This window comes from Ambystoma mexicanum, chromosome 14 (assembly GCF_040938575.1).
Source record: "Ambystoma mexicanum isolate Mex_15411 chromosome 14, UKY_AmexF1_1, whole genome shotgun sequence".
Lineage (NCBI taxonomy): Eukaryota > Metazoa > Chordata > Amphibia > Caudata > Ambystomatidae > Ambystoma > Ambystoma mexicanum.
Window position 1 is genome coordinate 544,343,099 of NC_090940.1, and position 17,229 is coordinate 544,360,327.

The following is a 17,229-nucleotide window of genomic DNA, read 5'->3' on the forward strand; positions in this document are numbered from 1 at the left end:
ATTGGCCCAGGGGTTTCATAGTTAGGTCGGGGTCTGGTTGGCTCCCAGTCTGGTCTTCGGAGCATTGAGTTCGGCCACCGTGAACCACTAGCCTGTCTGGAGCCTGAGTTGTTGGGGATTCCGGTGGCCTCGACCAGAGGTGGATAAGTTGTCAGCTTCCCTTGTCCAGCTTTCTGATATGCGGAAGCTATGTCTACTGCTTCAAGTAAGGTAGGTTTATGATGTTGGCGAACCCATCTCTGCATTGGAGGAGGAAGGGCTTCAACAAACTGCTCTAGGACCACTTTTTCGACCACTTCAGGTACAGTTGCAGCAGTGGTTTCTAACCACTTATCTCCATGTTCCTTTACCCTATAAAACAACTGTTGGGGTGTTTTCTCGGCTAGCAACTTGGTTTCTCTGAATTTGATCCTGTAGGCCTCTTCATCGTGGCCCATCCTCTCTAGGACGACGCGTTTCATCTCAGGGTACACGGTATCTCCGATGGGGTTAGCGGCCTGGTATGCGCTTTGCATCTCCCCCGTCATGAGGGGAGCAATATAGTGTGTCCATCTCTCAGCCGGCCACTGAGCATTTCGGGCCACCCTTTCAAAGTTGACAAAGAAATGGGCAGGGTCTTCCCACGGGGAGTACTTCTGCAGTACCGACGCATGTACTTGTGGCTGAGCTCTTATTGCTGTGGCCTCTAGCAGCTGTGCCTGTTGAATTTGAATGGCTTGTTGGAAAGCTTGCCTCTCAGCCTGGGCTTGCTGACTTTGGATCTGAAGGGCTTGCTGTAGCAGTTGTTGCCCCTCTGATAACGACTTTATCAGTTTTTCCATCGTGTTTCTTCTATCCCACCGCTGCCACCAAATGTAAGTAGTTGAGAATAAGTAGACGACTCTTTGATTCTTCAAACTCAACAGGCTTTTATTTTTATGAGAACAATGGCCACTTTATAATTATAAAATGCACAACTGGTGCTCTTTTCCCCTCTTCAGAGGAACAAAACTTCCGTGTGAATGTAGACTCAAACTGTCCTCCCAAGGCCTTTCCCAGATGAGCTGCTTCCCCGGGAAGAAAGATTCTCTTATGATTAGAACGGGGAACTGTTTCCCAGAAGTGTCAGTTCTTTAAAAGTTCACAGCTTTATACTGTCTCTCAAAGTTCACCTTCCCATTTCCTCCTTCACAGTTTGAGATGGAGGTACCTTGGTCAGTCCTCCTACATTAAGCCACAGCTATTCTAGATCTCTGCTTCTGGCAAAAGGGGCTTCTTGTGCAATCGTTAACACTGCCGACTGCCTTCCTCTTCACACGCGGCTCCTCCTCTGGGAATGCGGGGCTGAGGAGGGGAGCCGCGGACCCGGCTGCTGCTCTGTCGAGGTGATTAGACAGCAGACGCTCTCAGTTGGGCCTGTAAATCCGCTGGTCCGATCAACTCTGGACCACGCACCAACTTCTTCTCCTTTGGCAAATAACTTATCTTCTCCTTGCGAACTGGATATAACAGAACTGAGCACAATGGGTGCAATATGAACTTCAGCTTTCTCAGGGCTGCAAATCAATAGGCCCACTCATAGGCCACCTCCTCCTCAGGCCCCGGACCTTCCTCCAACTCCTCTCTCTGATTCAAAAGAAAACACGGAAAACTTGCATCAGGTGGCATTCTTAGAGTCCTTCTTGTTCTATATCATTATAATTGGCTTGGTTGTCTGTCACTCCTAGGCTGTAAAGTCCCTCCCTCCATTATGACCTCATCCCCAAGGTCTGATAAGCTTCTTGCTTGAGGCCTTGACCTGGCTCTGATCTCCCTTCCTTTCCACCGCCTTATCACAGTTACATATATCTTGCCTTAACTGAGTCGCCCCTTACATTCAAATTCTCCAATGAAATACCCCAACAACTCAATCCTGTCCTGATTATACCCCCCAGGGTTGATATCAGGGGTTAACAAATTCAGTACATCCCCTTTCACATCTCTCTCGAATACCTCCCTAGACATAAGAGAAATCTTTGACCCCTGAGTCAGCCATCATCAAGACTTCTCTACCGTTGACTCTGACACTCGCATACGGATGCTCGCAATTATTGTCATACTCTCTGTTACACACAACATTGATAGTGTTGACAGTTATGTTCTCTACTGGATAAGTCTCTTCTTCATCCGATGACCTTCGTCCATCTTCTTCATTGACATAGAAAACTCTCTTCTGGTTAAATTTGTTGAATTGGTAGTTCTTACAACAGTTTGCAAAATGTCCCCTTATCTTGCATTTCGCACACGTGATATTTCTCCCTAGGAACATCAATGATACTGCAAAAGGAGTATTGCTCGCACACCCAAAGCAAAAGTGCTCCTTTTTTCTTTCTCCTTTTTACTGGCTTCCTTTGACTTCCAATCCTCCTCTGGCACCTTGTTGTTCCTTGGCTTTCTTCTTGGGACTCACTCACGCTCAATACTTCCGTCTTCACCTCATTATTTTCTTTCTTCGTTAACTTGGCAACACATGCCAACAAATGTTCTACCCTCCTGGCTGTGTCCAATACTTCATGAAGGGTGGGCTCATCCCTAAACCATAGCTCCTCACAAATTTTGTTCGAGTTGCAATGAGTCATAAATTGGTCTCTTATATGTTCGTCAAAGGATTCATGACATTTACACGACAACGCCGGGTAGCGTAATGCAGTGACATTCTCCTCCACCGACTCCCCTGCTTCTTGCGCTCACATGTGAAAATTGAACCGTTCCAGAATCGTGCTGGTTTTGGGATTAAAGTGCAAATCCAGCCAGACAAGAGCACACTCAAGTTCATTTGTAGAGTCACCTCCACCATCACTTGAACGCTGAGGTGGTGTCTCGAATATTCCCTGTCCCTCATATCCTAGGAAATGCATCAACAGTGCCACTTTCCTTTCGCTGGAGTAGGAACTGCCACACGCAGCTTTGATAAAGTGCATAAAACCTTTTCTCCACTGCGACCACTTTATCTTTGCTGGGCCTGGTGTGGGCATGAACATGGGTGGGCCTGCTACACTTGGCATAGCCATCTTGGTGTAGGGCCTGGATGACGGCCAAAAGCAGGACACAGAAATCACACAGGTATGATCCCTGGTTTTGCTTTGTAGTACTACCTAATCCTCTTTGGATTCTCCCTGCTTAGGAATGCACATCACTGGAGAGTTCCTAATAGCTCTTGACTGTTGACCCGCTGCTTATGTTGCTCTTTATTCTCTGTTTAAATTCCCACTGGTTGCAGCTTCTTTGCTGCGTTAAGCTGCAGCTCTTTGTGTTGCTCTCAATTCTCTGTTCAAGTTTCCCACTGTTTCAGCTGCTAAATACTGTATTTTGTTCCCTTCCTCCTCGCTTTATGCTTCAAAGTTCTCCAATGCACCTTTACTTCAATTACAGAATGCAGTGGCAATGCTCTTCTTGTCAACTGTTCTTGGATATGCAGTGGGAGATCAGCTTACTAAGCGCTGCGCAGAAGGCATTTAATGTGTTCGGTATCTCGATGAGCTTCTCTTTCCTCTTGTTGATATATCACTGTATTAGCGTGCGTCAATCTACCATACAATACGGTAGCTGATGGGCGCCGTATTTCATTTTGCAGCAAACAAACGTGATGCTTGGCAGACCGTGGGACAGGCAGTGGCAATCCCTTCTCCGGTAGGCTCCCTAACATATTTCGGGTATCGAGCCTTTGCTTCACTAGATACAGACGCGCGCTGCGCGTTACCAACACAGGGCTTCTCTGGCGGGTGCCGGAAAGCACAGGAGGATTGGGCCAATGAAATGCTTGAGCACGCTGGCAGCAGCACTTACTTATGATTGGGACAGATAAACAGCAACATGAATCGGTCCCTCATTGGCCGCTGCAACGTGTAGTGCTGAGCGGCAAAGCTGGCCTGGGCTCGGCAGCGACTTCTTGCTGTGGGTCCAACTATTAGAAATCCTTGTCGCCAATGTTAGGTTACAGCTACTCAGACACTGTAACAGTTATAAAAGCTTTATTAATAAGCTTAGGCTTAAAAGGACCGCCAGCACAGGCAAGTGCAGCAACCAGTGAGACTGCTACTCTCCAACTGCCGTACCATGGAATTCCAGCAAACAGAAACAACTAAACACTAGTAGAACACCAACCTGGGAACACTCTGAGTGACATCACCATGTTCCACTTAAGCCAACACTATAACAGTAAGTTACTTAATTTTCTTTTGATCCATGATTACTTAAGCTTTAGGTTCATGTTCCTCTCAGTGCTTCAGTTACATTGTTACTTAATATTTTCATATTGTTTCAACATAGGTTCATATATCTTCTTCACAACATCACTTCGCCCTCGTCAGATTTAACTTTAACGTCCGTCCATTATGTTCACAATGCATTCATCCATGTGGCTTTCTTCCATGCGACATCCTTCCACACTTTCAGTGCGAGGGTACATTCTGTATGGCTGTCTGAGTGCCTAGCATCTCTCATACACTCAATGTGGTATAGGATCGATACAGGGGGTCCTATCTATGGCTTTTCTTCGACTGTTCCAATATGACGGTGGTGAGGGGTCGGGAACTGGCAAGAAAACGTTTACCTGCTCCTCTGCATTAATATGATGGTCGATTCCTCCATTGTGTCTGACACACTTTACGCTTGCAGGAATGAGCTAAATAAGGAGTTGACCCTGAAATGTTTTATACAAGACTGGGCTATATCATTCTGAACCTGGCGCTCTTATTTTAAGTGATTTCATCACCTCTCAATGTCCTCTATACTAATGGGGCCGTGGGGCGGTCTACCTATCCGCCCCCGAAAACTTTAAAAAAAATAGCCCTCTTGACACTGCTTGAGACACAAACTCCCTTCTCTACTCACCAGGAGAGCTTGCAGGAAAAACACCTGCTCAGAGAAAATGTCAGCCACTTGCAAGCAGGAAAGCTGCCAGTGAAAACAAACAAGTGCCAGAAAGTAAAAGTGAAACCAGGAATGACAGTAAGTGCTGTAAAAAAAAAAAACAACTGCACTGCGGTGAAATGAAAAATAATATGTGAACGCAATCCACGCTACTTTCAGAATTAGGCAGTGATAAACCACTAAATACATTAATAAAGAAGAACCTTATCTCCTGGATAAATGGCAACTTGCCCAATGGCAGGCAGAAGAAATCCCAACAGTCCTGTGTTTTTGCATTTTGTGAATTGAATTGTAGGCCTGCTGACCCAATTATAAATCCAGCACTACAAGTGCAAGCAGGACTGGGTGAGCATCTCCTGGATGACCTGTGTTATGTTGGTATATATCCCGCTTCGAGCTGCATCGAAAAGATGGGAGTACTAGAAGCAGGTGTCCTTATAACGATGACTTTGTTGTGACCGTCGGTGGTGTTAAAAGAAAACATGTTATTCAAATAGTTTGGCTAGATTTTTCACATTAAATCATGTTTTGCTTTAGTAAAAACGTTATTTCATAACAGGGCACTTCGAGTATCCAAATGTAAAGTGTTGTCTTTTTTCTTTCCTTTAAGAATTACGACACCCAGAACTCACTGCGCCAACAGCAAAGCGCCCCGAATGGGAGATGGAGGATGACAGCTGCGTCTCACTCAACCGATGACCACAATTACACCCATGAAGAGGCAACCTCCACTGGGCAGAGATAGAGAGAGAGAGAGGTCATGGGTGTGCTCCCTTGCCGCCCTGAACCCTGAGCTGGGAAAATGGGGAGAACGCCGGCGAACAGAGGGCGGGGCCAACCACGAACTTTGAAACTTTTGGTTGCAAAGGCCCACCTCCAGGGGTAAGCACAGCAGGAGAAGAGTGGCATAAGGGAACAGGTGATATTAGGCAACATGGGGAGGAGGTGGAGGTCCCTACCGTAGTATAGAAGCCCTGCGCTCAGATGAGGTCGGTTGGATAATAGGTGGACTGGAGCGCAGGTGACAGAGAGCGCAAGGTGGAGTGCTGAAGAATTTGTGGAAGTGTTGGACAAAAGTGCAGGTCAGGAAGAGGGGGTGGTACCAAGCTTGGGAGAGCGTAGGCATTGTTTTGTTGTGAGAGGAGAGGGGGCAATGGGTGTGTGTAGTTAGTGGAAGGTGAGAGTGGTGCAGAGAGGGAGCAACTATGAGAGAAAAAGAGAGGAGGGTGGAAATAGAGGGGAGGGTGGAAACAGGGGAGGGTGGCAGGAGATAGCAGGGTGGAAAGAGAGAGGAGTGTGGTAGGGGAGAGGTGGGGGAATAGAGAGGAGGGTGGTAGGAGAGAGGTCAGAGAAAGGAGAGACTATGAGACTATGAGCACCCCATCCTAACATCAATGAAACCCAACTTCGGGATCCAGCTTTGGGATTTCAATACTGCACAGTAACACCACCTGCATGGTCCCTTGGCGCTCTGGCAGATCTGTACAGCAAGAGGGCAAGGCAGGGCCATCTTAAGCACTTTTGGGGCCCTGGGCACGGACATCTTTGGGGCTCCCCTCCACCAAACCAAAGAAATGAAGTGATTCAAAATAAGCATGTTTACTCCCTTTAAGTCCCCTTACCCTCTTCATTCTTGCTCTAATCAGAAAAACGAGTCGCATTTGAAGGCCAACATAAGCAGTCTACGAAAAGGTTACTTCTGTTCCAGTATAGATACAGGAGACTTTTTTTTTAATCAATAACAACTAGGAAGGTATGCAGCCTGTAGCATTAATGCAGGACCGTATGTAAAAGGTACATGTAACCCAGAATAGAGAACTCGCATTATCTGCCTTACAGAATGCAAACGTGCTCATGCATAGATAGAGGAGACCAATTGGAAGAAAGGAGAAAGGTACACATAGCATAGCATGGATAGTGGATGCAGATTAAAAGCTACCAGGATGGTGTCTGCATCCAGATAGTCTGGGATTAGAAGTGGGACATTGTTTTCAAATAGTGTTGTCATTAGAGATCAAAGGAACATGTGCCTGTAGTGTGCAATTTATCAATGTTCATAATTATAGTGTAAGCAACACTGTAGCCAGTGAAAGCATGAGTGCAGCTTTTTGGAAGAACACATCCTGTAAAGGAAATCTCTCTGCAGGGCTCACCATTTTGAAAGGTTTATGGACTGGCAATTTTGAGAGGTTAGGCAATACAAGATTAAATGAGATGCCCAAGATCACACATTGGTTAAGGGGTGAAGCTGTGATGTGCGCCAACTCTGCAATTTCTGCATTTGAACACTATCTTTTCCAGTTCTTACCATGAACTAAAATCTAATTTTATAAAAGTGACACATTACCAAATGTGACAATTTGTTTAAAAAAATATGATAGAAGGGTGTTATGCAAAATGGGAATGATTCTAGCATCATTCCCTCCATCATCAAGGGAAGTTTATAAGTACCAGCATACAAATTGATGTGATTTAACAGATTTAAAGCCTGATTCATGGAAGTGTTTTATAATGACACAATCCCACAGGAAATCGTTCCATGAATCAGGTCATTTATCTGGGGTTGCCTATTGTATTTTAAAGCATTCGATACTTCCAAAACACTGATTTGAGAAATTGTAATTTATAAATCTGCAGAAAAATCTTTGACTTTTACAAAAAAGCAAACCGTTTTTTGTGTCAAACGAGCAGACCTTAAAATATGCTTGCCCGAGCCCTGCAACATCTGGTCTGCTCTCTTCTGTCTACCACTCCTTCCACTCAAGTGGCCTACATAAGAAAAAAGATGGCCAGTGGTCGAAGTGAGCAGGAGCGGTTGGGAGCACTGTACCTCTACTTATTAAAAAATAAAGATTTACTGTTCCTATACTTTTATTTTAAAAATAAACCATTCCGGAATGGAAGTGTAGGAAGAAGTTGAAGTTTGCTCTGCAGTGCACTGAATGTTCCCTTAAAAAGCAGGCGCATTTGTTTGGCAGGTTATGTTGGTGTGTGACGCAGCTTGCCGATGGGGTTGGTGTGGTGTGGGGCAGGCCAGCAGGGAACATAGTTCCACTATTTCTTTTCATACACTTCGACCACTGGTAATGGGCTAAACGATGCCACCGGCATGCAAGAAGGCCAACATCACAGAAGACAGCACAGTAATGTAAGAGATATTACATGATTTGACCAGGATCACTGTATCGTCTGCTGGCAAAGCCAGGATACAAGCCTGAACGCTTTGGTTCCACAGTCTGGAATTTGGATACTTATTCACCACTTGGTCTAAACATTTATGCTCATCATTGGAAGTGATTGCCTAGGTTTTACAACACCCCATCTGAACAAACCAATGTCCAGACCTTCATCATACAGATGACATGTTAGGTTTTATAGCAACTCCTATCTGGTACAGGTACATTGCTGATAATAGCATCTGTTGTGTTGCATAACCAAGTACATATGCAGGCAGGTTTATAAACCTCAAACATAGGAAAGGCTCAGCCAGCCTTGCTGCAATGTGCAATTCTAATCTTGCATATGAACACATATGTCTGCAATGAGTGCTTAACACACTGAGCTAACTTCTGAGCCATTGTGGCACTTAATATATCAAAATGCATTTCAACTTTGGGTATTGCACATGATCAACATAATTCCCTCAGGAAGGAAAGAATGCTACAGGAGTTGTGGCATAAGGAACACACACACTATGTATACCACAGTGAACACAGAAAGCATTACATCATGAATTGATCAAGGCAGTATGTACTTGTCAAAACATAAAGGCAATAGGTTTAGAGCCTCAGCTGCATACCATAAAATATCCTGACGTGGGCTATTGAAGTCTGGTGAACAATGGAATCTTCTTTAGATCAGGCAGCGTTGTGGGGCTCCCTCTAAGATGGGGGCCCTGGGCAAGTGCCCCTTTTACCCTCCCTTAAAAACGTCTCTGGGGCAAGGTGTGGGGGTAAGTTAGTAGGACAGAGCGGGGAAAAAAGTGCTATTGGCGGCTTCAGTTCGGTTTAGACCGGTCACTGAGCCTAGGTGTGAATTTTTGGTCGGTAGCCGTCATGTGCTGTTGTGCAAGGCTATGTGTGATTTGTTTCGTTGTTGCACGCTGCCTGGAAAAGCTAAGGTACACACATATTATGGTGAACACTTTTTCTGCACAATCTAATTTGAAAAGGAAATGATTGGAAATACAAAAACCTTTTCATATGTGGAAAGCAGGTGGTAGAGAACTTGCCTCAATACATTGAAAATATGAATGCATGGACCCAACACATCTGATGGCTTAAGCTAAAGTTAAATATCGCATCACAAAATGACAAAAAAGGCTTTGCTTAGCCATCACACAACTACAAAAATCCATGCCACCTCAAAACAATTACCTTATCTAATTAAAATAAAATTCGATTATTATAATTATTTTGGTAGACAGTAGTCTATAAATGTACTGGAGTTCTAGAGGGTGAGAGAGGCTCCGTTTTGGGATATCGTGCAAATAAGTGAGCCCAGAGACAGAAAAGAAAGACTTTCATTTCATAGAAAGAAAAAAGGGACTATGAGAGATATCTCCATAACAAAGGGATTGCCCTGGAAAAATATAGACGCGGTCAGATCCTTAAACTTCCTGACCTGGGATAGACCATGATGCAATGACACAGCACAGAAAAAAAGTCATTGCTTTCTTTTGGAGGAGACTCCAGTAGCACATCTGGCTCTCCACACTGCTCAAGAAATAGAAAAGTACTAATGTCACCTGGTCTGGGGATGCCCAGTTACACAGCCATTATACTTCCAGGAAAATCTTTCTTACCAGATACAGAAATAGCTACCTTCAGCCGGGATATCCCAAGATAATTAATAAAAGACGTGAAGCGGAACTAAATTGGAGTGAAGACTTCATTCATTATGGCAATATATTTTTCAGTGGGATAGAAAAAGAATGCACCGCTGTGACGCTACCATTGGATCAGCTGTGTGAAACACAATTCGCATTGGCAATTTCTTATTGTAGTTTGCATTTCAGTGATCATACTTGCATCACCAAACACGGTCCCTGGTAATTGATCTGTAAGCCCGAGTTAATAGGCCAAAGCAAATCCGGCGCTATTACCGGAAAGTACAGTCTGGCGATTTGAGTAGTATTGCCGTCAGCATCCCGGCACTCATGTTCCCATAATGCTGAATGGTTACTAATTCTTGAGGAACTCATTTCTGCTCTGAGGACAATGCGCTGGACAACAAACAAGTTCTACTAAATCATTAAAAAAACATCATGCTATGTAAAATAGAAAGGAAACTCTTTCCAACAGAATTAAGCCCCTTTCTATTTCCATCATATGGGACTCATGCCATGGGAGGAGCGTCAGAGTAGGAAGAGAAGAAAGAGAAGGACCCCAGTCGGATTTCAGATAATTCAAGAAATAAATTTGTTGGATTCAATGGGAAGTTTGCAGAAGAAAGCATCTTAAAATACCAGCTTTTACCACCAGGCAGCTCACATTCTGAGCTTCCTCGTGCGAGAAGATGTGCCGATTAAATGGAAAGGAATGTGGATGCGATGGACATTTCGTCTATCAGCCATGCAGCCGATGGCTTGCAATGATTTCCAATGCAAGCTAGGACAGCATTTAAGGGGTTATAGGAACCCAGAGCGCAACATAGGGGTTTAAGTGAGCATGGTCCGAGAGGAAGCATCACCTATTAGCAAAGTTGAGAAAGAGCGTCAGTAGGAAGTTGAAGAATTCTCTGGATTTGGCCTTTGGTGAGCTCGGCGGCTGTGGGAATGAGGCAGGCGGGTTCAAGAGAGAGGGCAATAGGCCACTGAGGAGCAAAGTTAAATGCCACTTTAATCAATCACCGCCAGCTTTTAGCACTGTATGCATCATGGCGGGAAAGGCAGCCATGAACACATTGAAGGATCCGGGCCGTTGGGATAATTGAGACAATTTTGCGATCTGGCATCTTATCCACCTTTGAGAAAAGTCCACAACCTGTATGCTGATGCATTTGATGATTCTTCTAAAGCTACCCGCAGAATGGAGAAAGGTGTGTCATGAACTGGGGCCAAGAAAAACCCGATAAGGGGCCCCGGTAAGTGGCGTATCATCCTCTTTTACTCCCTAAAACCAAGCCTGTACTCCCACAGAGAAAATGTGGGAGTAATCTGTATATTGGTGTCTGACCGTTGGGCGTAATCTGTATATTGGTGTCTGACCGTCTATGCCAAATGCACTGCTCAGGTTACCCAGCGACAAGACGCAAAGACGCGTACATCAGAACAATGCTTCTTTTCATGTATGGGAATTCCTATCTACCAAGAGGTTTTGGATTTCCGGGAAAATGTCCTTTTTTTCACTAAATATATTCCTACTTTCCTAAAAATGAGAACTACATTTTTACCCCTTAAAAATCCCTTTTATTCCCAAGTTGGGAATTAAATACCCATATTGTTATCTGGAGCCCTTTCTAGACAACCTAAGACTTCTTTACACAACCGAATCAGAAATACTAAAGAGTTTTGTAATGTAATCAATTCATATGTCCCTGTTATTAGTTTTTGTATTTTTCTACATTTGTTAACAAAAACACCCTGCTTTTTGAAAATCTTTTAACAGAAAATTTAAAGGTTTGCATACCATTAAAAAAACAGATCATATAGTTTATTTTTCTGCACAGCGCAACATTCAAAAGAGCACGCCTCAGGGCCAGTGGTCGAAGTGAGCGGGAGCGGACGGGAGCGGTGCCCCTGTACTTTTTAAAATGACCTTGTACAGCTCCAATACTTTTATATTAAAAAGAAACCGTTCCGGAATAGTTTTGTTTTAAAATAAAAGTGTAGGAAGAAGTTGAAACTTGCACTTTCAGTGCAATGCACTGAACATTCCGTTAAACAGCAGGTGCAAGTGTTTGGGGGCTTTATTATGTGTGGCAATGGGGTTTGTGGGGAGCAGGTGCAGGCCAGCAGGGAACATAGTTCCACTACTTTTTGTACACTTCGACCACTGCTCAGGGCACTCAAAAAATGTTGACTGAAGACAGATGCATTGTGATTGTTCCATTTATTTTCCACCTGAGCGTGCACTGTGAAGATAACAGTTCAGTCAGATGTATTTGCAGCCTTGCACAGGTGGCTGCACACACAAGAGGCGCTAAAAACAACACAAAATGTGTATTTTTCGAGTATCGAAATACACCAACAGAGGTTATCCAGCTCTTCTTCAAAGAAACCGCAAAAAGTGATGTGTAATCCTGTGTGGTCGAAATGTTTTTACAGTGACAGTGTACAATTCGGCAACTTAAATATCTGTAAACTTACCGAAAGTCTATAACTAGCTCTTTGATCTTATGATTCTTAAGCAAAGCTAGGTAAGGCTTAAGGAAACATGCGAAAAACATGACTTTGCTGTGCAGGTTTAACCAGGATGTCTTGTCAACCATGGCATTGACTTTTTACCTAACAGAAGGCATCAGAAAGTCACCCACTCTAAAGAAACATTAATAGGAGAGGTTGCTTTGCATCCACGCACTCTTGATATGTACCAATCTTCCTCCTTAGAAAACAAGCATTGACAAAGCCAACGGCCATGGCTGATTTATTGCATTGTACTCGTCATTTATATAACGCCTTTAACCATTGGTATAGTCTAGATAAGCTGTTCATGGGGACACCCTCAGAGGACCGAACTCCAGAGTGTTGGGGGTCCTGGAGAGCGATTAGGATGTGTGTGTGCATTTGGCCAAATAAAGTGTAGCATGTATGACCATTGTGCATTCATTAGTCCGGAATTAGCATCATAAACCCAGGTTCTCACACTTTTTTGCCAGAATATGGCTACTTGGCATAGCAGTGACGAGTTGAATAATATGGACGATTTAGGACAGCACTGGAGGTTAATATATGCCAAAATAAAACATCAGGGCTAGATTCAATTATGCCCATGGCATATTTTACATATTTTACAGAGCAATGCTGGTACTTTCAATGAATCTATTTGGTTTCATAGCTTTGTAGCTGAGAAGAGCTTCCCTATTTACTTTTCGCTTGCAGAGATATGTTCATTGCATTATGGTTCATGGTATAAAATAAAAATAAAAGAAAGACTAAAAAAAAGCAATGCTAGTAACAGCAGCATATGAATGCATGCCTTTTGAAATGGAATGTTGCCAATAATGATTCATTTTTAGGTCAATCAGCGAGTGAACCTGTTATGAACCACGTACAGAGCGGAAATTCACAAAGCTTGAGAATCACAGATGCACACACTCTAGTGTCGCCTTTTCACCCCTGCGCACAATTGTTGGCCAATCAGTGGATGGGATTAGGTCTTATTATGGGCAGTCTGTGGGCAGACGGATCTGTCCCATTGGTGTTGGAGGGTCCAGCACCTTATTTGGTTGCTGGGATCACCAGATTTACTGTGTTGCAGTGCGGACCCTGATTAGGCCGTGCGGACACAGGCCTAGGGTGCCGACGATCAAGGGATGCCGGGAGCATCCTGTTGCTGTTTCGATGGCAAATGAGACACGCACACACGGAGGGATAAATGCACAACCTCTTTATTATGTTAACTAACTCTTTCTGGCATGTAGCGTGCCTTTTCCCATAATTCCTAACTTCCCCCCAACGTTCGCCACTAACTCCCGCCCTTGTTGTGGGCGGGGTAACTTATAAACCTGGCAGAGGTCCGTAACATCACCCCTGGACAATATGTCCAAACGTCATCTTGACACTCTTCAACTAACCGTGTTGGTCTCCTGATTGTTGGTTGTGGTCTCCCACAGCGGGCCTCTGCCCCTTCTCTGTTCTGGGGTCCTTCGCCTTGATCTGTCCCTCTGAGATCTTCCTCGGCGTTGTCCACAAATCGTCTCTCAGGATCCGTGGCTCCGGAGTGACGGGTCTCGGAACATATTCAGATTCTTCTCTCTTGAGATAGTGTTTGAATTGTTGGCAGTTCCTTGTGATTGTTTTTGTCTTGGTCTTGGGCTGTCACCATCGTGCCTTTGATTGCCGTGACCCTCATCGGGTTTGGGGAAAACCGTGGATCTGTCTTGTGGACCATAGGTTGTTGCACCAGAACTTCATCTCCGATCTGAAAATCTTTTGGCGTTGCCTTGCGCAACGCGTCGGTGTCCTGTTTCGCTCTCTCTTTTCCTTCGGCGTCCCGCTGGAGTATTTCAATATCTGGGATCTCTGTGACGGATGGGTTCCGTGGTATGCGGGTGCGTACTTCATATCGAACCATGAGTTCAGCCGGTGTCTTGTTCGTGGCTTCGTGTGGTGTGTTTCGATAGTCTCTGAGGAGTCAACACAGTGCTTGATGGGAGTTGACCGTTTCTATTCTGGCCCTCTGGATTGTCTTTTTGATCGATGCCATGAAGCGCTCTGCCATCCCGTTTGCTTCCAGGTGTCGAGGTGTGATCGTCATGTGGGTGAATCCCAGATGTCTTGCCAGCATTTCGAATTTATGTCCGCTGAACGGTGGTCCGTTGTCCGACTTGATCACTCTGGGAATTCCCCATTCGCTGAGTATTTCTTCTAGTACTGCAGCCACTTGCGGGAAAGCTGTGGTGACTACCTTTTTTAATATTGGGAATCGTGAGTACTCTTCTATCAAGAGTAGGAGGTAATCACCTGATTCTGTGAGTCCATAGAAATCCATGGCTACTCTTTCCCACTGGTGATCTGGTATTTGTCTGTGTTGTAGGGGAGCAGGGGGTTCGGCTGGTGCGGTGAACTGGCATGCATGGCAGTTTTTTACCCATTCATCGACTGCGGCATCCAGGAATGGGAACCAGACATGGCATCTCAATTGTTTTTTTGTGTTCTCGGCTCCCCTGTGTCCTTCATGTGCGGTGCGGACGACTTCGTTTCTCAGAGCAGCTCAGATGACAATTCGGCAGCCTCTGAGTAGGATGTTGTGGTCTTTTACGGCCAGTTCATTGTGCACTCTGGCTAGTCTTTCAATTTCCTGTCTGCTCACTCCCGGGTGTGTTAGCATTGCTCTCCGGTGGTCCTTCCTTTTGCTGGTTGTTGTGAGGCTGATTGCAAGGGAGGTTGTGGGATCCGCGGCTGATGCAGCAGCGACCATGTCCAGAGAGAGTGCGGGTGGCAGTGAGTTTGACGCAATGTACTGGACATATGCGACGTCCCCTCTGCGTGTTATTGGGGCTCCTACTGGATGTCGTGACAGATAGTCGGCAGGGTTCAAGTCACCTCCAGGTCGATGAAGTATGTCATAATCGTACTCTTAAAGGCGGATGCCCCATCGCTCAATCCTCTGAGGCATCTTGCTGTGTGGATTGCCGAATAGAGAGAGGAGCGCCTGGTGGTCCGTTATAAGGGTGAACTTTTTTCCAATTAGAAAGTTGTGAAAATGCTTTCATGCCCAGACAGTGGCCAAGCTTTCCTATTTGGCCGGGATTAGGCTATTTCCGGGGTGGACAGTGCCCTGCTTGCATACGCTACCATGTGTATGGGGTTTACATCTGCAACACTTGTCTGTGCTAGAATGGCACCTAGGCCAACTGGGCTGGCATCCACTGTGACTTCCGTGTGCCATGTCGGATTGAAGTAGGCAAGGCGGTGGGCTTCAGTGAGGGCTAGTTTGAGGTCAGCAAAAGCGTGTTGGCACGCTAGTGTCCAGTCAAACGTCGCTTCTTTCTGTAGAAGTCTCCTTAGTGCCTCTGTGATGGATGCGTAGTGCGGAATGTATCTTGCGCAATATCCAGCCAGGTAGGAAGGAGCGGACGTCTGCAGTTTGTTGTGGTTCGCTGAGGTTCGTGATCGTGTCAACTTTTTTCAGGGTCTGGCGTCATTCCCTCGTTAGAAAAGATATGTCCAAAAATGTGAGCTTCGCTTTGCTGAAACAGCATTTTGCGATGTTAAACGTGAGGCCGGCAGCTTGTAGCGCTTCACAGGTGGTTGACAGGCCGGTATCCTGAGCCTCCTTTGACGAACCGAATATGAGGATGTTGTCACTATAATTCAGAGCTCCTCATATTGGTCTGATGATCTGCTGCACCATCTCCTGGAAAATGTCAGCTGCAGAGGAGATGCCGAAATTTTGTCTCCGGTACCTGAACAGGCCGTCATGCGTTGCGAAAGTCGTGATTGCCCTGGAGTCGGGGTGTAACTCCAGTTGGTGGTTACCTTGTATTAGATCGAGTTTTGAGAACATACGGCGTTGTTCAGCTGCACTATCATGTCCTCGATACATGGACCCGGATGCCTCTCGCGTTGGATAGCAGTGTTGGCTACTCTCATGTCGACACATAGGCATAATTTGCCCCTTCTTTGGGAACGATGAAGAAAGGGGACACCCGGGGTGTCAGTCCTGTCGCTGGCTCGATTATGCCGTCGGAAAGTAGTTGTTGAAGTTCTCTCGACACTGCTTCATGGAGGTGAAATCCGACTCTTCTTGGATGTTGTGGTACCTGTCTTACATTGGGATCTATGTGGAGCTTGACTGGGGGACCTTTGAGTTTCCCCAGCCCTGAGCATATTTTTGGGAATTTTAGTATAATGTCCTCTTGTGTGATGAGGTTTTGTGGTTGTTTGCACGTAATTGTCCTGATCTGTTCTTCTGGGTCTTGTCTGTTCGTCGTTGCAGTGATGGTGTCTCCAGCTCTCACATGAATTTCGATCAGTCCTAGGCGAGAAGTGGTGTGATAGCTGAGTAGGCATCGACTCCTGCTGAGTGAGCGGATGATGTGGATGGTGGTGTCTACCTGCCGGCCGTTTAGGAGGAAGCGACGTGTTGAAATGTCCAATTGTCTGCAGTGGAGTGGCAGCACCCCACTGAAAGATTTGCGAGTGTGACAATTTGAGTGCTGGCGGGTTTGGGATCCTGGCGTAGTCTTGCTCGCCCATTATGTTCACGGTGGCACCAGAGTCTATCATGAAGTAAAACAGGCAATTTTCCATTTTTATCAGAATTTTGGGGGCTTCTCTGGCTTCCTCGTTGTCGAGTACGAGGTTGACCTACTCGTCGTGGTCATGTGGATCATAGTACATGTTGTATGAGGTCACTGCGGGATCATGGTAGAATGTCTCCTCTCTGTAGCCTTCAGGTGGATTGTCATACTCATCTATTAGGTACGGGGTGTGATCCGTGTGGTGAGATGTTTGTGATTATTCATGCTCTTGGTATTCATAAATAGCTCTCACGTAGCGCTGTTGGTTCTGTTGGTGATATCTTTGCTGTCTATACTGTGGAGACGGTGGGTGGAATGGTATCCTGATGGGTGCTTGGGGGCGTACTGGAGGAAACGGTATCCCTTCTCTACATACTGACTGAAAGTGTCCTTCTCTCCCACAGTTTGAGCACCGTTGCGATAGAGCTGGGC